Raw genomic sequence first — 24,091 nt, 5'->3', positions numbered from 1 at the left:
TGTGGGATGCTCCCCTGCACACATCTACATTTCTTCCCAGGAACTAGTGTGATTGGGAAGCATTGGGACACCAGGCCCTGCTGTTGCTGCGGGGGGGTGTTAAGTCTGCGTCATTGGTGGCCAACACATCTTAATAGAAGGTTTGCACACAGTGGGAAGATGAACCTTGTGTGATTGTCCTTGCAGCCAACTGGAAGCTCAGTGAGAGCAGGAAGTATGTTGTCTGCAGTAACACCTTACTTGTCAAATGTTAGTAAAATAAGGAATAATTCCTTCCTTCCTTCCTTGCTCCCTCTCTCCCTCCTCCCTCCATCCCTCCCTCTTTTCCTTCCTTCCTTTCTTCCTCCCTCCATCCCTTCCTCCCTCCCTTCCTTCCTTCCTTCCATCTTTCCCCCCCTTCAATTAGCAAACATTCCTTGCAAACCTATCCCTATGCCATGCATGATGTTAGCTATCTGAGGATATGGAAAGGTATAATACAAAAGCTCTGTCCTCAGGAACAGTTCAAGTTGAAAAAACAGAGAAGATTCAATGCAAGGAGGTAAATATTTTAATAGCAGCGTCCCAAGGACCTTAGGGGAGTCCAAAGAAAGGTAAACTTAACTTTAGAAGAAAAGCCACGGGGCAAAGAAAGTTTTAAAAAGATGGTGATTGGGGCGCCTGGGTGGCGCAGTCGGTTAAGCGTCCGACTTCAGCCAGGTCACGATCTCGCGGTCCGTGAATTCGAGCCCCGCGTCAGGCTCTGGGCTGATGGCTCGGAGCCTGGAGCCTGTTTCCGATTCTGTGTCTCCCTCTCTCTCTGCCCCTCCCCCGTTCATGCTCTGTCCCTCTCTGTCCCAAAAATAAATAAAAAACGTTGAAAAATAAATAAATAAATAAAAAGATGGTGATGCTTAGGCTGATGTTTAGTCTTGCCATATGAATGTGTTTTGCCAAGTAAAAAGATAAAACAGACTATCTAAACAACTGGAACTTAACTTTTTGTGTGCTGAACCTTTGTTTTTTACCATGCACATGCATGTTCTCTCTCTCAATCTCTCTCTCTCAAAAGTAAATAAATATTTTTTGAAAAAGAATATACTGCTTCATTAACCCTAACATGACTTTTTTTTTTGCAAGATGCACTATTATTTTATATACACTGAGGAAAATAAAACGCTGCCAATGAAACTGATCCTGCATATTCTTACCATATTTATGTTTTTTCCTTTATTTCTATTTTTATTGAAGTATAATTAGCATACAGTGTTGCATTAGTTTTAGGTGTACAATGTGGTGATTCAACAATTCTATACATTACTCAATGCTCATCAATGTAAGTGTACTATTGGGGCACCGGGGTGGCTCAGTCGGTTAAGCGTTCGACTTCGGCTCAGGTCATGATCTCATGGTTCATGGGTTCAAGCCCCACGTAGAGCTCTGTGCTGACAGCTCAGAGCCTGGAGCCTGCTTTGAGTTGTATCTCCCTGTCTCTCTGCCCCTCCCAAATCACACTCTCTCACTCTCTCGTGAAAATAAATAAACATCAAAATAAGTGTACTCTTGATCCCCTTCACCTATTTCGCCCATTCCCCCCCACCATTTCCCATTACCAACCACCAGTTTGTTCTCTGTATTTAAGAGCCAGGGGTTTTTGGTCTCTTTCTCTCTCTCTTTTTTGTTCATTTGTTTTGTTTCTTAAATTCCACATTTATATCTATTACATGATACATCTCAACTGCAGAGATGTTAAAGTGGGAAATATGGGCTTAGAATCCATGAACTATGATAACTAAAATTGCCTTTATGATTTTATCAGAATTATGCAGTAATAAAACATGGGTTCTGGAGTCAGACCAAATTCCCGTCCTCAGTGTTTTCTAGGTTTGTGAACCAGAGCAAGTTACCTCCCTTCTCTGTGCCTTGGTTTTCTCATTTATAAAATGGGGCATTTAGTCCTACTCTGCTTTGCCCTGCATCATTCCTACATTTGGACTTTGAATGCTGAAGCCATTGTCTGTCTAGAATGGCCTATTATGTGATTTGATAAATATATGCTCGTCTGTCCAGTGTCACTTCCTTTGGTGGGCCAGCCTTCATCCCGTTCCAGTTACCCTGCTCAATCTACGTGATTCTGATGGGATCGATGACATTTGTCTCAGCCCAAAGGAGGTGAGGGGGCTGAGGGAGATGGAGGGGGAGGGCAGACAGTCCAGAGCAGGCCTGACCAATCAGAGCACACCATGCAATTTGGCCACGGTGACTGACTGGTTCAAGCCAAAAATTAACACTAGAATTTTGGTGAGGGATTAAGAAGCTAATGTACAGGAAGCAGATGAACAGTGACTGTCACACAGTACACACAGAATAGTCATTCATTATTATCATCACTATTACTGTGCTGGATGAGCTGCGAGGTTATGAAGCCCAAGTCCATCAGGGATATGCCAATATTCTAATTGTACCCATGGATTTCCCATAGCAACTAGGAGCTTGCTAGAATGTAAGCTTTATGTGGACAAATCTCTGATTTGTTCATTGATATATCCTAGTTACCTAGAATAGAGACTGGCATACAACAGGTGCTCCAAAAATATTTGTTGAATAAATGAACTCTTCTGTTTTTCTTAACTTCCTGGCTGTCTAGATGTAAGATGTCATTTGTGCTGATTTCAGTGTATCTGCCTCTAACAGCCCTCCACCCTCAACTAGCTTCCCTTCTTCCTTCCCTTTCCTTCCCTTCCTTTCCCTTGTCCTTGCCCTTTCCTCTCTTTCTTTCCTTCCTTCCTTCCTTCCTTCCTTCCTTTCTCTCTCTCTTTTTCTTTCTTTCTTTCTTTCTTTCTTTCTTTCTTTCTTTCTCTTTCTTTCTTTTTGCTTCTTTTACTTCTAATCTGCTATTCACTGAAAAAATTAAAATAGCCATACATACTAGAATTGTTTCTTTAGCCTAAGTAATGCACTCCCATCTCCCTCCATGCCCACCTGTCAATCCTTGTCTGTGTCCATCCTCTCCGGGGGCACCACCTAGGCCCAGAGGGAACCCAGGGGTTTATTTCTGAGCTGATCACCATGTTTGTATTGGCAGAATCTTGCAACTTCAGAGACCACTGTTATGCTAGCTTCCTCTACGCTTTGCTCCTGGTGGCTTGGCACTGACAGCTCGCCACCCTTAGAGACATTCCAAATAAGACTTGGGCATTTCAGTGGTCCTGTTTTGCTTTGGCCTCTCTCCTAGCTTGTTCCCATTCCCACCACCCATTCCTGGTTGATTGAAAACTTCAAACTGAAGTGGTTGATGCCATCACAGTCCCAGGGACCTCAAAGACAAGCTTCCTCTCCCTTCTCACAAGGAAGCACGCTCCTTGGAGGGTAGAAGACATTCCCCTCATGTAGGTCCCATTGCAGGAAGTAACATCTGGGCTTACCCTCACTGTCTGACACCATGGGGAGAATGAAACTGGCCCGCACTTACAGAGTGGGAAGCCCAGCAAGGTCTCAAGGAGAGTGTCCAAGGACAAAATCCCTCAATAAAACCTCAATCCCCAAACATGGCCAGAGAGGGGAAAATGGGGTACAAAGCACTGGAATAGAAAACCAAGACACTAGTTAGATGTTTTTCCTCTAACAAGGGACATGTAGGTGACTTGAAGTTTTCTATCACAATTCAGGGAATCACATTTTTTTTGTCCCACACGCTGTGAGACACTATAGTGTGGAGGTTCCCTCTCTGGTCATTCTTGAGAAGGTGCAGCCTTGAGCGTTCATGCAGCCTTCCAGATGGCCAGGGATAAATGTGATTTTATTTTCAGACCTGGTTTCTTAGGAGTCACTCTTAGCTCAGAGGCACTTACTGCTCAGTCAGTGCTTGGTCAGAGGTGGTGTTTGCCTTGTGCTAGTGCAGTCTCTGCCTTATGTTAAGAGCTCTGTGTGCAGCATGAGTGACACTTTTAAGTCAGCCCCCCATCACACCTTGATTTTTCCTGAGTAGGTGCAACTTGGCACATGCATACATTCTTCCTAAGTCCAGAATTGACTGTAATCCTTGGAGGCCTCTTCTTAGCTATCTCTTCCTCCGGTTTCTCCCTACAAAACTTCCGTTCTGCCTTTTTTCTTGTATAATAGGGCTGCAAGTCTCCTCTTAATTGCCCTCCGCCAAGATCTCCATTGTTTTCAACAGTGGCTTCAGGTCTGGAGTTTTCCACACTGTTTCCAATGAAGTGAACCCCTTGGGCAGAGCTACGGAGCCCTTCGGTCCTTAGGGCCTGCCTTTGGCCTGGGCAGAACCCCTGTGCCACTGCATCAGAGCTTGGGCAGACACCTGCTCTTAGGAGGGTGCCACTCCCACTGGGTGAGTCAGCACTGTGGGGGCAGCAGGAGATGGCAGCCTCTGATCTTAGCTTGTCTCTCCTGGTACGAAACTCTCATCTTACAAGCAAGTTGGGAGGAGGGGCAAGAGAGCTCCAGTGCTCTTAGCCTCTGCACCTGGAGCAGAGCTGACAGCCTGAGCTTTAGAGCTGGGTGAGGAGGGGAAACTCAATCCCTTTGGCCATGCCTGCCTAGAATAGAGCTTCTCAACATGGGGCTAGGAAAGATAAATGGTGGCAGCCTGCCCCTTCTCAGGCAAAACTAACCCCAATCTGGGGGCTGGGGGCAGAGAGAGCCGGTGTCTGCTTGGCTGCATATGCCTGGAGGATAGCTCTGTAACGGGAAGCTGTAGGGAGGGGTAAAGGAGAAAGTTCTGGCTCAAATGCCAGACTCTCTCTGTTCTTACCAAGATTTAGAATCTTTCTCCATTTCCTATATCCCCTTAGGACAATTTTTGGAGACTTTAGATGATGGTTGCTTATAATTTTTACCAGTGAACTTCTTTTTCTGGGGAGAGGGTCTACCCAACTTCTTATTCCTCAATTCTGAAAGTCTCAAATCCACACTACCACTTGGTTAAAGATAAGCTCTATTCATTCACCTGACAAATATTTGTACAGTATTAATTATATGGCAGGCAATGATTTCGCTGGTGGTTGACCTCTGTCGTTAACCTACTGTTTTGGGGTTATGTATATTGACCACTCTCCAACACGATCAAGTGAGCCTCATACGAAGAAGCCATGTCTACTTGGTGTTTGTTAATCAGTTGGTGAAAAGTGGGATGTATAGTTAATGATTTTGTTCAATTCCTTCCTTCCTAGTAATATCCCTACTCGACTAACGTCACATTTTCAAAACTATATTTTTCTGAAGTGCTCATTTCCTCATGCCTCTATTTAGCAAATCACTCTAAGATTTTCTTTTATTTCTCTCTGATATCAAAGCAATTTTTGAGCACCTAATATCCTTTAGGCCCTTCTATATGCAATCTCATTAACGCTAGTATTAACCCCGTGGTTAAATTATTCTAATCCCATTTTGCAGAGGAGAAATCTGAGGCTCAGAAAGGTGAATAAATTTATCTAACATTAGAGCAAGTAAAGTGGCTGAGCTGTGCTCTGAGCATAGAACTGCCTGACTCCAAGACCGGTGTTCTTTCCTCCAGACAGACCTATCCTGAAGTGAATACTCTCTATTTCTTAGAGAAAACCACAGTGAGTTTAAGGAAAATCGTTTTCAACACCTTGAGTCATCTAGAGCATTGCCTGCTTTGGAAGCCTGCTGCTTTTCCCAAAGCAAATGTGAGATCTGGCCTCTTTCACATGTGAGGTGCGTTGGCACACAAAATGACTAATGAAGGACCGTGGAAGTAAAGGGAGTGACCTTGTTGCACCGCCCTCTAAACCCCCAAATGACCCTCATTAAGGCAATGATTTGGCTGATTTACTAAGATGTAGCCCACAAAATGGCAAATATAACTCAACCACAACCAATCTGGCCCTTGTTAGCTGCGTTGTAACAAGAACATGTATGAATATCATTATGAAATGCTTAGGACAAGAATTATGCTGAATTCGGAATGTTCTCCTATAAGGGGAAAAAAAAATAACAGTCCAGAATGGAGAAGCATAATGACCCCTCTACTTTTTTTTTAATGTTTATTTATTTTTGAGAGAGAGAGACAGAGTGTGAGCAGGGGAGGGGCAGAGACAGAGGGAGACACAGAATCTGAAGCAGGCTCCAGGCTCTGAGCTGTCAGCACAGAGCCTGACATGGGGCTCAAACTCACAAGCAGTGAGATCATGACCTGAGCTGAAGTCAGACACTTAACCGACTGAGCCACCCAGGTGCCCCACTGCCTCCCTACTTTTTAAAAATTGATTTGAGGGACACCTGGTTGGCTCAGTCTGTTGAGCCCCCAACTTCAGCTCAGGTCATGATCTCACATTTCATGAGTTGGAGCCCCATGTCAGGCTCACTGCTGTCAGTGCAGAGCCTGCTTGGGATCCTCTGTCTCCCTCTCTCTCTGCCCCCACCAAAAACAAATAAACATTAAAAAAAAAAAAAGTTTTGATTTGAAATGAACATCTTCAAAACCCTGCATCCTGAAACTCTTCAGGCCTTCAATGGGATTTGAGTGGTTCAATTGGATCTCACTGGCTACTTCCTTTAAACTAATCTAATCTCATACCTTCTCCACCAAGCTGCAGAATCAATAAAACAAGGTGGGGCAGAACTGGAAAGAATTTGAGTGGAAACCTCTGAGGAAAATGTGGGTTTTTTTCCTTCCATGGCAGAAACAAACATTGACATTTCAATAAATTGTATTAGACTATAAACTTATGAGATGTTAGATTGCTTCTCCCCTAAGTTCCATAAAACACCTGGAATAGTATTATTTACCTATTGGTATTATTTACCTATCAAGTATCTTTTGATTATTGCAGCCCGATAGGACCAGGGTTAGGTCACTTGAAGAGTTTGCCCCTAAATCTGCTCTATTACCAGTCCTCATCTGCCATATGGCTTCTTCAGACTTCTTTTTTTTTTTTTTTTTTTTTTTAATTTATCTATCTGGGAGTTCCAAGGTGAGGTTGGAATGTCTCACCTATAATTGGAGCCACTCTGTAGTCATCTCTCCCTTCCCAGTCTTCTGGCTGTTGTTTCTCTTGTCTCATGTGTTGTTTTTCTCCTTAACCACATTGTTGTCCTCTGGGTTGGATTGGGAGGGCCCGAGAATGCTAATCCCTTCCTCGGCTACCCATTCCTAAGGAGCACCGAACCACTGAGGTTCCCCCAGGTGGGGTTGGTTTCCTGTGTCACTTTGGCCTAGAGAACAGAATAGAATGCTTGGCCCTTGGGGAAGCTTACTCTCAGAGAATAAGGGAGTTCAGCTGACTATGCCATTTATTCTTCCCCAAGTTACTAATCAGTTAATTTTTTCCAACTATCCTAAGAGGGAGTGAATAAAGAAATAGAAAAAGGCCAGGAGTGTTACTCTCATTGGTCTCTTCCACAAAGAAGGAAACACAGAAGTGGTGGAGAAGCATTTACTCTCAAATGCCCTGTGGTGTTGGCTGAGAGCCCCCCCTGGTAATGGGGTGATTCTGGTAATGCCCTTGGCCTCTCATGCCACTGAAGTTCCTAAGTCTAGATCTCTGGCATTCACCTCTCTCTCCTTCCCCTGTTCTTTTCATAAGGAAGAGGGGCACTGCCAAATTAGGGCAGAAGCCTGCTTTTCTAGTATTTAGAGCTTTTCTAGTATTTTTGTTTTGATTTTTTTTTCAGTTTGTAACCAGTTTATTGAATGATCTAAATTCAGTAGAATCAAACAGGAAAAATATTATTTATTCCAGTGACTGCTCCTAAAAAAGCTCTGTTGAATCTCATTCTTCCTTCCCTAAATGACATTTCGAGTAAAAATTTTCACCATTTTTGGATATTAAAAAATGCAATATAATACCACTGATCCAGCCCAAAGCCTCAAACTCATGCCCAACTTAATTATCTCCTGCCTAATTCAAGAGAGGTATTGTCTACTGTGGAAGGGAGTATGCTTTTCTCTTTCACTTTCCTTCCTTCCTCCTCTTTCTTCTCCAGTGTTTTGGGACCTCAAGGAAGGGTGGGGAAGGGGGAAGCAAAATTCTTCTATTTAAGCGTTGTCTGGTCCTTCCTGCCTTGGCAGTCAACGCCCATGTACAGCAGAAGTCTAAATGCTGGATCTCTCACGGTGAGTCCCTACTGAGATCCTCACACTGCCTGTGGGAGATGCACTCTGCCATGATTCCTCATAACCCCCCACCCCGCCCTGAATTCCCATTCCCATTGGTAAATCCCACAACATTTTTCTGGATGGAATATGTGGAAAATATCTTCAGCATTATATGTTATCTTGACCAAACATAGCAAAAGTTGTTTCATTGTGACGAACAGAATTTAGCTAGGTGAGTTCTCCAACCTGGATGGGAAGCTCTGCTCCAGAGGATCATTCAGGAATCCAGGTTTCCTCATCTATTTCTGCATTTTAGCCCACGTGCAGGAAGGGGCAAGAGAAAGTCAGCATGAGCAATTTTTTCTTTAAAATGATAACTTGGAAGTTTCCAGATGTCATTCCACTTCTATCCTGTTGGCCTGAACTTAGTCACACGACTATGCTTAGTTGCAAAGGAGGCTGGGAAGATGTAATCTTTGGCTAGAGGGCCACATGACTACCTGAAATCCTGGAGGGGTTTTTATTACTAAAAGATAAGCAAACAACGAAGGGGCGCCTCGGTGGCTCAGTCGGCTAAGTGTCTGACTTCGGCTCAGGTCACGATCTTGCGGTTTGTGGGTTTGAGCCCCACGTCGGGCTCTGTGCTGACAGCTCGGAGCCTGGAGCCTGCTTCAGATTCTGTGTCTCCCTCTCTCTCTGCCCTTCCCCCGCTATTGCTCTGTCTCTCTCTGTCTCTCAAAAATGAATGAAAACGTTAAAAAATATTTTAAAAAAGATAACAGACAAAGGATATTACTAAAAGATAAACAGACAACTTGGGGGCAGAGTCCAGCAACCCCTGCTCAGGCATTTTGGGGTACATCCTCACATTGAACTTCAAACCACTTTGCCTTCGTCCCCTATTGTCGAGTATGGGCCACAGCACCACTTCTTCCTGATTTCCTCCAGACTCCCAGTGACCCTCCCTGCAATGTCTCCCTGCTCCCATTTTCCCATGCATCAAACATATCTGTAGATACTAGAATGCCAGTTATAAACAAGTTTCCATGTTCTTTCTTACTGGGACACATGAAGTTGGAGTCACATCGGAGTAACCTCAGGATGCTCTGAGAACACAGAGGAGACACCACACATAACCTACATGGCAAGGAAAGAGTTGGAGAAGTTTGCCTGGATGACAGAAACACCTGGGAAGAGTTCTGGAGGAGTAGAAGTTAGTCACTGGAACGCACTGTGAGCAACAAGATAAGCATGTGCAGGAACCACAAGACAAGCCAGAAGAGTGCATTTGCAGAACAGCGAGTCGCACACGATTGCTTGACAGTCAAGTGTCCGTTGAAATGGGAGATGTTTTTGGAAGACAAGGCTTACAGAGGCAGACAGGAAGCAAATGACGAACGCCGTTGTGGACCTGAACTTCATCCTGAGGGCAAATGGGATTTCATGGAGAACTTAAAGCAGGGAAGTAACCCAAACCAATCTGCCTTTGTGGAAGACAAGTCTGACAGCTGGGGGAAGGGTGCATTGATGCGGGCGAGACTGGGTGCTGCTGGAACAGTTGGGAATCAATTGGACAGATCCAAGAGGAAAAAATTAAGGGCCTGAAGTAGAATAATGACAGCTCTGCCTCCAGAGCTCACATTCTTTCCATGATAATGATGGTTTTCTTCTGTTTGTTGGTTGGTTTGTTTGCACACTGTCTCATTCCAAAAGAGATTTGGGATGACCTTCACAAATTCATTAAGTGGTGCCATGAATATGAATTCTGGTCTGCAAATCTAGGTATACAAGAAATATTGTACTTCTTTGTTTTCTAGATCTCAAACTCCATCTCTAATTCAAGTTCACTTCTACTGGGCAGGTGGGCTGCCACCCCTCCCACTTGGGTTCTTGCCACTTCTGTGGACTCTGCTTCCCCCTGCTCTCTCTAAACCAGATCCAAATAGACTCTGGGAATCTCTTTGTCATTCTTGGGGAAATCCTCTTCCTTCTGTGTTTCCCTCAGGTGCCCTTTTTCTCCATGCAGGACACTTAGATCATTCTCCCTAAAGGCTTTAGACTTTTCTAAGCAAATCCAAAAAGGGAAGCAAACCATTAGTTTGCCACCCATGAAGCCAGATGACCCAGAACCTGCAAGCCACTTACACAGAAAAGGGAAGAGAAGAAAACTCTCAGCTCAACATGTCAAAAATGGTCCTGTCATGATACCATATGATTATTTCAAATATCAATAAGTCATGGTGAAGGGAAAACAAAATAAAATAAAACTAGTGAGAGAGTTCATGTTTTGAAAACTTTAAATCCTTTCCAAAGTTAGTACCATAAGCGCTGAGCAATCTAGTGACTAAAGCAAAAATGGACACGTGAACTAATATTAGTTTCCACTAAAGAAGAGACACCTGGCAGGGGTAGGGGGGGTGGGGGTGGGGCTCAGTCAGTTAAGCATCTGACTCTTGATTTCAGTTCAGGTCATGATCTCACGGTTTGTGAGTTTGAGCCCCACATCGGGCTCTGGGCTGACAGTGCAGAGCCTCCTTGGGATTTGCTCTCTTTCTCTCTCTGCCCCTCCCCTGCTCGTACACACTCTGTCTCTCTCAAAATAAATAAAGTACACCTGTTTTTCAAGAGTGACAAGGTTTTATCTATCACTGGAATGAGAGGAAAGTTTCTCCCACTGGATCCTCATAAAGAGGACACTACATAAAATGCAGGCCACCCCATGTTCAACATCATCCCTATAATGAGTTTTGTCAGATGGTCTCTTACAATATGGACACCAGAGATTTAAAAGAAATAAAGCAAACAAACTCAGAAACAGTCGCTGCTCTTGGTGTGCCCTGATCTGGTCAGGAACACAAGTAAACAGACAATTGCCACATGTTATTAAAGTACCATGGTGGAGGTGTGGTATAAAGTGCAAAGGGAGCACTTCCACAAGTTTCTAGGAGAAGAAAGGACAGAGGGAGCCCATCACCCAAACATCATGGGAGCTGGAAGGAGGAGGGAAAATGTTCAGGTCATGATAAAGCAGAAAAAATACAGGGCATCCGGGTGGCTCAGGTGGTTATCTCACAGTTTGTGAGTTCAAGCCCTGCGTAGGGGTCTCGGTTGTTGGCACAGAGTCTGCTTGAGATCCTCTGTCTCCCTCTCTCTTTGTCCCTCCCCTGCTTGCGCACACACACTCTCTCTCAAAAATAAATAAACATTAAAATATTAAATTAAAAAAAATTTTAAAGCAGAAAAAATACAATCTTATATTTCAAAACAAACTTACACAAAATACTGAAAGGAAGTACACAGCTAAATTATTCTTAGTTGTTGCTAGGTGATCATATTGCTGGTGATTTTTATATTTTGCCTTCAGCTTATCTACATTTTCAAATTTTTATGAGGAAAAGATCAATATTTAGACACTAGTTTTAGTTACAACGGAAGACCCAAATAAAAGTAGCTTTTAGTTTTTGTCGTGCATGATGTAATCCAGAATAAAATAACATGAGGTCTGGGATTTCCTTCAAAATCACGTGGGGCAGTGGAAAGGTGGACAGGGGCACAAATGCGTTAAGACTGGCTGTAATTTGCTAATTGTTTAAACTGGATGGCTGATGGCTACATGGGGGTTCATTACACGAGTCACTACTTTAGTATATACTTTAAATTTTTCTATAATAAAAAGCAGGAAAAACAAATAAATAAGGAGAGTGGCCTTGGCACATGAACCCCTCACTGGCTCAGTTGACTCAATTATAAAATGGAAATTTACAAAATTCCCACTTTATAAGATAGGTGTAATGATTAAATGAGTCAACATATATAAAATGCTCATAACAGTGCCTGACACTGAAATCACAATTAAAATTATTATGATGATGGCTTAAGCCAGGGGTACGATGACCCCTTCCAGATCCCAGGTTGCCACCTGGTCTCATGGTTCTATGATGCTGAAGCTGTTCTAGGCATCACTGTCTTCAAAGCCCTGTCTAGAAGCAGAGGAGAGGTGGGTCTCTGCCTTTTTGTGTGTGTCCTCTTTTAAGACACAGGCAACTTTGGGGTGCCTGGGTAGCTGAGTTGGTTAAGCGTCTGAGTCTCGTTTCAGCTCAGGTCATGATCTCACGGTTAATGAGTCGGAGCCCTTCATCAGGCTCTGCACTGACAGCATGGAGCCTGCTTGGGATTCTCTGTTCTCCTCTCTCTGCTCCTTCCCTACTTGGTCTCTATCTCTCTGTCTCTCAAACTAAGTAAACAGTTTAGAAAAACTACAACAACAAAAAGACACGGGGAACTTTGCAAGAAACCTCCTAGCAGCCTTCCCTTTACTTCTCATTGGCCAGAATAACATCACATACCAATGCCTAAACTAATCACTTACCAAGGAAATGGATCTACCAGATTCGCTCCATATTAATCAAAACTTCTACCCCGGGGGTTTGTGAGGGCCCCTGAAGCATACGGTATACAAATGGCAGAAGGGAAGAAAATCATGATTCTATTAGGAAGGAAGAAAGTGAGAAAGTGCCTAATGGACCGTCGACTGATAGTGACTTCTCATGGCATGTTAGCAAACAGTGTGGTTCAGTGTGACTACTACATAGTAAGTATATTGTAGGGAACAGAAAAGAGATGGCAGTAATAGGACAGGTGGGATAAGACTGTAATGCACCAGGCAGAGGATATTGCATTTTTCCCTGTAAGCAATGGGAAGCCATGAAGACTGAGGCACAAAAGCATAATTCAGGAAAATATCACTAATTTCATTTTAACCTAGAATTTTTCTGAAGATGGTATATTATGCAAATGATACACATATCATATGCAAATGTACTTACTGCTCCCTGAAATATTTACACAATTGGATGTGGTCTGTGCAAAAAAAAAAAAAAAAATCTTGGTGGGAATATTTGACTCAGCAATAATATCTCTAAGTGGGGAAGCCAATTAGCCTTGGATTCAATATTTACATCCTGCGACACTGCTTTCTACCACCCAAGACCTTTTTTTAGCTTCTGTAGTAAGTTCCTTTATAATGTGCCTTCAAGGAGCTGGTGAATATCCATATCCCTCACCACAGTGTCTACTCTCAGTGCTGAGTGTAATTATCCCTATGTGAAAATGAATTCCACATGAATCTTTTGAGGAAGGCAGAGCCATTTAAGGTATTATTTAATTACAAATGAGAAGTGCATTATTTGATTCATTAAAGAAGATCATGATGCAAAGAGGCTGACCTCAAGCTGATGAAACTTTTCAAATTAAGATCCTGGGAGTGTCATTATTGGCATAAGCTTTGTTTATGGCGGGAGGGGTGGGGGAAGGGCTGCACACGTGATGAACCGCAAGCGCATCAGGAAGGAGAAATGAGGAGGTGTGCTTGTCACCTATGGGACTTTCTCGTATTTTTGAACAAAAAAAACCTTGATTTCAACCAGATATTATTTGAAAATGGGAGATTATTACTTTCATTTCCATGAAAGGCAAGCTGCTCCTTCTCCTCCACTGACACAAATAGTATAAAATAAGAAAGGTAATAAGTTCCATGTATCTGGTATTTTTGAGGACGGGGATGTTCTCCTTGATGCATAGAGCCTTGCAGAAGTTGTTATACACTCAATCCTGGTTTAAGCCAAATCCCAAGCCTGGGCACCTGAAAATCATTGTATATTTTACATGGATCACTGCTTGTATCTTTCTTGTCATTTGTTCATTTATTCAACAGATTTTTATCTGATGCTTCCATGTAGCAGTTACTATTCTAGACATTGGGAACACAACATTGAATGAAACAGACAGAAATCTCTTTTTCCTTGGGGTTGACATTCTAATGGGGACTGATATAAAACAAACCAGAGAAACAAGTAATGTACAGAGTATGTGCAGATAGTGAAAGGTACTGAAGAGATCAATAATGTAGGTAAGGGGAATAGGAGAAGTAGAAAGTGGTTAGGAAGGCATGTAATTTTTTTTTTTTTTAGTTTATTAATTTATTTTGAGAGACAGCTTGCACGTGCAAGTTGGGGAGGGGCAGAGAGAGGGGGTGAGAGAATCCCAAGCAGGCTCTGCACTGTCCACACGATCCTGATGTGGGGTTCACACTCACAAACCATGAAATCATGACCGAAGTTGGACACTTAACCGACTGAGCCACCCAGGCACCCCAGGCATGGCCAGGGAAGGTCTCAGTTAGATGATAGTACTATTTATCAGTATTTCTGGCTTTTCTTCTGGACACATGATAAGATTGAATTCCCTTGCTATACTGGAATTAGAGAAGCCCAGTGGCTTGCTTTTGCTGATGAAATGGGAGTGAAAGTGATGTATGCTGCTTTGGTGTTTATGATTCTTCATGCTCTTTCTTTGCCTTCTCCAGCCATGTTCCAGTAGTGACTGTTCTGTCAGCTTGAAACCTGGAGAGAGCCCAGCCACCCAAAAGGGACATGCAGTATGACTTGTTTTAAGCTACCGAGGTGGTGAGGTTGCTTGTTACTACAGGGTAGCCTAGCCCATCCCATCTGATTCGGTGAAAACTGATTGAAGATATGAAGGAAGTCGGGGAGTAAGAGGTGTGGACATTGGGAGAGGAGCACCCCCCAGCAAGGGTAATAGTACAAAGGCCTCGAAGTGGGAGTGTGCTTGGCATTTTAGAGTCAAATGGATGAGGAAAACAGTAATGGCAGGTGCAATCTGAGCCATGATGGACTTCCAGATCATGTAAGCTTGTGTGCGCCTTGTAAGGACTTTGACTTTTTATCTAGACGAGATACCATTTATTAGAAGAGTAGTTACATTATCTGACTTAAATCTTTTTAACATTCCACTTGGCTTCTGGGAATAAACTGAGGTGGGGACGAGAGGAGCAGGGAGAACAGTAAGGAGGCTATTGTTCTAAATCCAGGTGAGACAGGAGAGTTGCTTGAGTCATGGCAGTAACAGCAGAGATGTGAGAAGTGTTTGAATTTTCCATATGTTATTTTTATACGAAGCTGATAGGATTTCCTAGTGGATCGGATATGGGTTGGAAGAAAAAGAATGGAGTCAAGGATAACTACAAGGTTTTTGCCTTAGGTAAATGGAAGGGTGGAGCTGCTATTTCCTGAAATGGAGAAAACTGTGGAAAACTTGGGGAAAGCACAGGACCTCAATTTTGAGCAATATTAAGTTTGGGATGCCCATTCAACTTCCAAGTGGACAGACAGGTCCATGATGGAAACATACATTTGGGAGCCATTGGTATATCCATAGTATTTGAAATCATGAGACTCTATGCCCCAAGGGGAAAGGTGTAAAAAGAAAGGCATGCAGGTCTAAGAAATGAGCTTCTTAGCTGAATGCTAAGACATCAGAGAGAAAAAAAGAAACAGCAAAGTGGACTGAGAAGAAGCTTCCAATGGGGTAGCAGAAAACAAAACAAAACAAAAACAGGAAAATGTATTGAAGGAAGAGTGTTAAATTCTGCAGATATGTCAAGAAAAATGAGGCCTGGAATGGAGCATGAGATTTAGGAAATGATGGTCACTTGTAACCTTGGTAAGAACAGTTTCATGTCCCAACAGCATGAGGGAGCTTTGCTCAAGAGATGATGAGAGAAAACAAATGGAGACAACTCATTTAAGAAGTTTTGTTGTAAAAGGAAGTAAAGAAATGGAGCTTAACTGGGCAAGAAATGGAGCCAAGAGAAGAAAGGAAAACAGAGGGGACAAGTAATAGCTAGTTTGTAGGCAAATGGAAAAGATCCATTAGAAAGAAAAAAATTGAGGGGAGCCTGGATGACTGAGTCGGTCAGGCATCCAACTGTGTTTCGGTTCAGATCGTGATCTCGAGGTTCATGAGACTGGGTCCTGTGTTAGGCTCTGCACTGGCAGCACGGAGTCTGCTTGGGATTCTCTCTCTCCGTCTCTCTCTGCAACTCCCCCCCCCCTCCCCTTAAAATAAATGGATAAACTTAAAAAAAAAAGGAAAAATTTGATAATGCTGGAGAGAAGGGGGAAATTGCTGGATCAGTGTCCTCAAATAGACAAGAAGAGATAAAACCTGGTGCATAAATAGGGGAGTTGGCCTTTGCTGGGGGTTCATCCAAGAGAAACAGGCATTGATGTAGGAGTTGGTGGTATATGGAGATAAGAGTGTGTGGAAGCTATCATCTGAGTGCCTATTTTTTCTTAAGTGACACTGGAAGCAAGCTCATGGGCTCAGAGTAAGTGTGGAAATTTGAGGAGAGACAAGAAGGTATGAAACAGTCACTGGGGAGAGGGAAAGTGAATGGATTAGGAAAATATACGATGATATCCAGGCAGCATTAAAGTGAGTGAACAAGAATTTAAAAGATCAATTAGCATGGTAGTGTGGTTTTCTCGGGCCGCATTCAGCTGTGTGGGAGCAGGCGTGGAGCAGGTGGAGAGATGGTTTACACGGATGGTGGGCCGCAGTAGTAGGATGGGAAGGAAAGGGGCAAGATAGCGAAGGGTTTATGCAAAAGTGCGATGATATGGTAATTGTCATAGTGATAGAATTGGAGCTGGCCGATGAAGGAAGTGGGGGAATGAGCAGGCTGAGTTAAGGAACCGCGTGAGGATCCAAGGACTTTTAAAAACAGTAAGCAGCGAGGGGCGCCTGGGGGGCTCAGTCAGTTAAGCATTGATCTCTGGATTCTGGCTCGGGTCATGATCTCATGGTTCGTGAGATTGAGCCCTCGTGGGGCTCTGTGCTGACAGTAAGGAGCCTGCTTGGGATTCTCTCTCTCTCTCTCTCCCTCTCTCTCTCCCTCTCTCTCTCTTTCAAAATAAATAAACATTAAAAAAAAAAAAAACTAGCAGTGACTATGGCTGACTGAGTACTTATAATGGACCACAGCTAGGGAAGGTGCTTCACACTAATTAATGCTAAATCACAATTAATACTAATTCACAACAACTCTACAAGGTAGGTATTAAGCATCCAAATATATGGATTGCTAACAGACTGACCTGACAGACTGTGACCACAGGTGAAGCCATGAGAGATATTTGAAATTCAATCAGTTATCATTTCAGTATCCACTATACAGTGCATATAGTCAGTACCAATAACAAGTGTTATGTGACTCTAGGAACATGGAAAAAGCCGGGAGGCACTTACCGATCTTAAGGTTTTGCCAAGGAAATGCAAAACTCAGCCAAGAGACTAACTGGGGCAGGAGTTACAGGCTTCAGAGAAATGTGTACAAATGGACTCCAGGGACAAGAGCAACATAAACAGCTACAACTTGAAGTTGAGCTGCAGCTATGAAGTTCAGCACATCCAAGCAGTGTCAACAGCAAAAGTCCAATCAGGGTCCTGGCTGAAATCTCTGGTAACATAGGAAGCAACCTCAGAAAGACAATGCGTGTATTACACGGGGAGACACAATAGTTTTTCTAAGTGAGGTGTGAGAGGAACCACGGCAGGTGGCTGAAGCTCCAGGCGTCTTGGTTTAAACGATCTTGGGGACTTTCAATGATATTTGTATAGGCAAATACAGAAAGGTTTAATATAAATATTTCAGGCTAAGGAATCCATACAAGTGTTTTTTTTTCATACAAGTGTTTTATATTTCTGATGCTTATGTGAATTTGACCAGTAGAGACACAGTCTTGTAACTCCAACTTAAATTATGTAATTGAATACACAAATTAAATTTGTGATTTTGTTTTAATTTTTTAATAATTTTTAAATGTTTATTTATTTTTGACAGAGAGAGAAAGAGATGAGGTGGGGAGGGGCAGAGAGGGAGACACAGAATCTGAAGCAGGCTTTAGGCTCCGAGCTGTCAGCACAGAGCCCGACACGGGGCTTGAACCCATGAACTGTGAGATCATGACCTGAGCTGAACTCAGATGCTTAACTGACTGAGCCACCCAGGTGCCCCTAATTTGTGATTTTGAATTTGAAGTCTCACTAAGTTTACTTAAGAGAACTACAGTTCCCCATATTTGTAAGTTTAAATTATGAGACATACAAGTTTTATATATATATATATATATATATATATATATATATATACTAAGAAAGTTTTATTTGTTGTCAGGGAATTGAAATCCTTGAGAAAGAAAGCAAATACATGAACCATGTAAGTGCACTTTGAAATATTTGAAGATGTTCAATTAACCAAAGTCTGTAAATGAAAGCAAACATTAGTCATAGCCCCCGCCAAAAGTGATTGTTAAACTTACACATGGATTAATGATTTGAAACCAGACTTAAAAGCTTAAGGATGTAGTCGAGTTTTCAGTTTGTAACTTCAGTAAAAAGCAGAATTTATAAAACCAAACTAAGCTTCTGATTAATCTTTCTGTGCACTAAAACTGGTCCTAAAGACACCCCAAAACTCTTAACAAAGATGAGGAAACTGAGGCATTCGTAAGTGGCTGAGCTAGGATTTGATCCCCAGCCTGCCAGTTGCAAAACCCATGCTTTTCTCAGCATTATTCATTGCCTTTCCCTGACAAATAATTAGACAACAGTAACGTGCAATTAACATAGAAACTTGAAAAGAAGACTTCATTCTTTCTCCCATGTCCTACAAAGCCTCAGGGTTATAATTATATCATTACCCCACAGTGCAGACTGAGGCGGAATAGGTGTTTAAGGATCAGGCTGAATTAGTATGACTTTAATTATAACACACCCTGGAAACGGCTTTTCTTGCTAAATCCCTAATGTTGGTGCGTGTAAGTATGCTCTGCCAGTTTCTCATAAAAGTAGTGTATATAGAGAAAGAAGAAATCCAATAACCTATGGCTGATTATTTAAACTGTAAGTATGTTTGTTTTATAGACAAACGGAGTTTCCTGTCCTCAAGCTTTTTCCTTAGATTGGTTCTATGTGTCCCTGGGAAGTGGGATTGCATGAAGGGGTGTTCCCTTTGAGCATTCTCATGAAAAACAAAATCCGATCTCCAAACAGATAAGATATGATTATTCTCATAAGCAGCCAGCGCCGTTGAAGCTCCAGTCAGAGCACTCAACCTATTATCAGGGACTACCCTGCGAAGATCCAGCTAATTTTAACAGAACTGTTGTAGATTACTCTATCGACAGCTTCTTCAGCAGTGCCCGGCTCCCACTGTCGCTTCATTTTCTGTTAACAGGAAGGAAGGCCAGTGATGGTGGCTGAGGGCACAGTTGGTGGCCTTCCCAATAACCAGCAAGCCCTTCCCCCTTGCTAATAGATGTTCAGTGCTGCTCAGGTATCAGGCAGCCCCAGGGAAAGGCTGTGATTGACCCAGTACTCTTTGCCAGTGAAAGGTGTATTAGTAGACACGTGACTTAGTTTTAGCCAAGGGGAAATAAGGGTATGACTGCAGTAGTGGATGGGAAACTTCTGGGAAAGAGTTCTTCCCTGATACGAGGGGGAGTGCTGTGAGCAAAAGCTATTCTGGCTATGCCTTCTGATGGGACACTGTCCTGTAAACAAGTGGTGACTGGAATTTCAGTAGCCATCTTGGATATGTATGAGGTAAAATTATCACTCACATCAGCACTTGCCTGGAGAGATCAAAGCTTTGTGTTGTGTTTCATCACACTAGTTCTAAGCAGTGGAACTTGATGAAGGACAATGAACTTTGAAAGACCCCAGGAATCAAATTCCCACTGGACCGAACTGAAGACCTTTTGCTGGCTGATGAACATTGAGACTCGTTTTGACAAATCCTGGACAAACTAACGGATTTACTCTGCTCTGTCCAGAATACTAGTTTTCAGTCCTTAGGTAACCTAACTACCACAAATCACTTCTTCAGATTTAGCACTTAAAACCCCTGACTTTTCCCCCTCAAGAAACTTTCTCAGTGAATTTCTTCACTGATACATGTCTCCTTGACTCTTAATTTAGTAAACTTGTATTTTAGATAATAGTAAATTGGGGGTGCCTGGGTGATTAAGCGACCAACTTCAGCTCAGGTCATGATCTCATGGTTTGTGAGTTCGAACCCTGCGACCAACTCTGTGCTGACAGCTCAGAGCCTGGAGCCTGCTTCAGATTCTGTGTTTCATTGTCTCTCTGCCCCTCCCCCACTTGTGCTCTCTCTCAAAAATAAACAAATGTAAAAAAAAAAAAAGTTTTTAAAAACAGTAACCTGGTGTTTCTGTTCTATTTGCTCACATGACCATAAAGGAATCCCAGGGCTGATTCTCCAGCTTCCTTACCCTATAAGGTTGCTGATTCAACCCTGCAACCACCACTGTTGGTCACTTGCTAGTGACTTCTTGCTAAGTGACCCGTAAGTATCCTATTATATCCCAGAGATCAACAAACTCCAATCTGTGGGCCAATAAATAAAGTTTTGTTGGAACACAGCCGTGCTCCTTTGTTCATATAGTGTCTGTGGCCACTTTCGTGCTACCCCTGCAGAGCTGAATAATTGCAACAGAGATAGCATGGCCTGCAAAGTCTTAAAATGTTTATTATCTGACCATCTACAGAAAAAGTTTGCTAACTTCAGTTTTAAGTACTATTAGATGGATTTTCTGTTACATCATATGGACGGCATGCCAAAATGATCCCTCTTCCAATTCCTAGATTCTCCCAGCAAACTCCCAGTAAGATCATGGGTATTCCCCCATACACTGCTTCCTGGACCATGGACTGAATCCAACAGCTACTTAATCTAAAATCTTGTAGAACTGACCTCACCACTGTCCAGTCATCCCAGCTCTTTTTCAGGTCTGTGGCTGAGCCATGCTGTGTCTCAACAGGAATAGCACACATGTGGTCTGGAACGTTCTTATAACTCTTCCCTTCCCCTTGGCTAGCTTCTATTTATCTTTTATAGCTTAGCTCAAATGCCATTCTCTCAAGAGAAGATTCTCTGATCCACCAAATAGGTCATGTCCTTATTTTATGGTCTCATGGGACACTAAATTTCTTTATCATATCACTTATCAAAAATTATAATAAGGCATGAATAGTATAATTAGTTTTTATTCTTTCCCTTCCTCTTTAGAAAAAAAGCTCTGCAAGTGCAGAGGCTATCTTATTTATGTTCTGTATCCCTAGTGCCTAGAACGCTACCTTATTAGTAAGACCCACAAAATAGAGATGTAATAAATGAATGAGAAATAAGTGAATGGAACAAATAGTGCAATACATACTTTGAACCATGTGAAATCCTTTGTCCTTTATTGGGCCATGTTCATCTTTCAGAAATATAGACGTGCTTCAATTGTGTCAGGCTGGTGTGTTTTATATGAGTCTGAGAGTGTCCTGACAAACGTATCAAGATCTGGCACCTCAGCCACCCAACCCAGCCAGTGTGCTCCTCATTCTTCTGACATATCAATTGCCTAATCCACTTACCTGGTGATCTTGCATTTATGTATATCAACCTCTGCTCAACCACAGAGGTAGTTCTGTCCCTCACTGGCTGCTATGTACCCTTACAGGCTACCGAAACTCTATTTTCTCATCTGTAAAATGAGGACGCAGTACATGGATCAGAGACTTCTCCTCCCACTCTGAAGAGGATATGTAAGGTCCTGCCTAAGCTCAGACACCATTACAGAAATAAGGAGGGGAACAGGAAACAACTTGAGAAGGAGATACAGTCGTGATAGTCCTACTAACAGAATCCGCTGAACATTTACCTGGGACAGTTTTAAACCTAGAGACAATATTACCTTTCTCTTCTCTTCTCTTCTCTTCTCTTCTCTTCTTCTTTCTTTTATTTTTTTAAGAAACTTTATTTTCTATTAATCTTATTTTCTGCATTCAGTTTAAGAACCTGTAGAAGAATTGCTTAATACCACCCAGTGTTGTTCTTACCCATTCAATGGTCTGAGAATGAGAGCTGCAGACCAGTCTTCAGTGGCAGACTATGGGCTCTGGTCTGCAGTATGGAACTGCTGGATGGGCACAGAGGCCACCTGCGTGCCTTCAGGCCAGTCTGCAACCTGAGCTCGATAGCAGTAAACTCAAGCAGTTTGCTTGGGCTAGAGATGTCCACTCACCCTGAAATTCCTCCTTGGTCATGGCCTTTTCAGCAGTGGCCTGCTCTTTCTTTTCTGTCTCTTTAGAATCTCTGTAGATATAGATCAGGCATGATGTCCCATGGGTGTGCATGAGGGATGGTGGCACAGGTGCACAGAACTTCCCGCACCATCATGTACCACACGAGCCCCACTGAGCTTCCTTGTTGTTGCACAGGATGGCGATGTGCACATAGCATGGAGGAGAGTCTGTGATACACAGAGCAGTGGTTGGCAGGTTAACATAAGATGCCTCCATGGGAGGCTGGTGGTCAGCCCTGGGCTCAGTAACCACCGGAAGATGTGGTTCTTGGAAGTCTGCCTGGATCTGGTTATTGAAAGTTGTGGGAGTGAAGTACCCAGCAGTAGGAGTGGCTACAGTGGCACCAGCAAAATTCAGGACAGCCCACTGGCCGGTGTTCCTGGAGGACGTGACACTGACACCAACTGGGTTTTCAATGGTAACAATGGCACAAGCCATCAGTGGAAGCTTCTTCCAGGTCCCCTTCAGATTTATGATGTAGATGCCATCACTTTAACTTTTGTAGACGTACTTTCCATTTGGAAGTCAGAGTTGGTGCCACCTAAGTAGGTTCCTGCTGCAAGGAATTTAAGGATATCTTCCTTCTTCATTTCCAAGACATCAAAGGGTCTGGACACTGTGAAGTGAAATGAATGAAAATAAAGCCTGCATTATTTTTCATTGGCAAATCTAAGTTTTCTCCCTCCATCATCAAGAATGAGATCTTGAGAGCAAAATGGATCCCCAAGGAAAATGTCATTTTCAATTATAATGACAAGTTTCATTGAGTCTAAATCAAAGTTTCAATCTTTCTTGCAATTAGAACTTCTATTCTCCCCAACATCCTCCAATTTGTAATCCTCAACACAGACCTGAGTCAAGGTCAGGGAACTCTTAGTAGGGAGTGGGAGTTGTGTGTCTGGGTCTGTTCTCCTCGCACCACTGGAGGGGAGGTGGAAGGGGGGGGAAGGGGAAGAGACAGAAACACCCTTTCTTAGCTGCTGCTGCTTCTGTCTTAGGTTTCCACTGGCTAAGACTGCCTGTCTGTGATTGGAGGCTTCCCCACCCTCAGTCTCTGGAGCACTGGGTGTGTGGGTTATTGGGATGCACCCCCAGGACTATGCAATGTGAAACTGCCTGACATTAGTCGGAATGATGCACACTCCAGCTGATGTCTTGCCATCTTCCACACCAAGCTTTTGCAGTTACCCTGTACCATTTTCTGCTGGGGTGACCTTTAAGGAGCTTTAAATCCGGTTACCTTCGAAAATACTCTCTTGGGCTGTGGAAAACTGAGGCATCCCTTCCACACCGAATGGTGGCGTCACACTACCCCCTCTGCTGCTTCTTCTGCTTGCCCTGATGTTGTGAACTGCTCCTCTGGCCTCAGGGTGCTCAGACAGGAAGTAGGCACAACTCTCTGGGTTCACATGTGACCCCCCCCTTCTAGGAAAGGGAGTATGTGTCAAGCTCCAAGAACTTTCTCAGTCTACTTGACATGGCAAGCAGCACCGCCATGGTCCTGGGAGTGTGTATAATTCAGCCAGCATCCAGCAAGGAGTGTGAAACCAGGCTCCTCTCTTGTAGGCAGTCCTAATTTCTACGAATTATTCTCTTAGGGCTACTCTCATTTGGCCCGAAAGGTGGGTAACTCACGGGGAACGGAGATGAAGATAACACAGAAGAGTTCTTATTCAACTAATAGCTCACTGGCAGTTCCTAGTGAAGCAAACTGACTTTGAGTTTCCTGTCTTTGCTTTTGTAGGCTGATTGAGGTGGTGGGGTGTTACAAGACAATCTGGTCTACCTTTTAATAGCACCTGCAGTTATGTACCTAGCATCTCCTTTTTAGAATGTGAGAGTTCCTTCAGCTTTGCAGCGATAGCCTGGGGTCCGAGACAAGAAGAGTCCCCGGTATCATCCTATTAAAAAAAAATAATGATGTATACGTATCATATTTTACCAGATTTGGATTGTATTATTTTGTAAGTTGCTTTTTCTTACTAAAGATGTGTAGTAGCATTTCCCATGCTACTA

At 43.0% G+C, this 24,091-nt stretch overlaps 1 pseudogene; it reads right to left on the bottom strand.

Annotated features, from left to right (window-relative positions):
- Positions 1–21,879: 21,879 nt before the first annotated feature.
- On the bottom strand, positions 21,880–23,572 carry LOC125913671 (40S ribosomal protein SA-like; annotated as a pseudogene).
- Between the last annotated feature and the right edge of the window lie 519 nt (positions 23,573–24,091).

Source organism: Panthera uncia (genome assembly GCF_023721935.1).
Source record: "Panthera uncia isolate 11264 chromosome C1 unlocalized genomic scaffold, Puncia_PCG_1.0 HiC_scaffold_4, whole genome shotgun sequence".
Taxonomy (NCBI): domain Eukaryota; kingdom Metazoa; phylum Chordata; class Mammalia; order Carnivora; family Felidae; genus Panthera; species Panthera uncia.
Note: the sequence above shows the minus strand (reverse complement) of the source record. Positions and strands in the feature narration are given on the sequence as shown.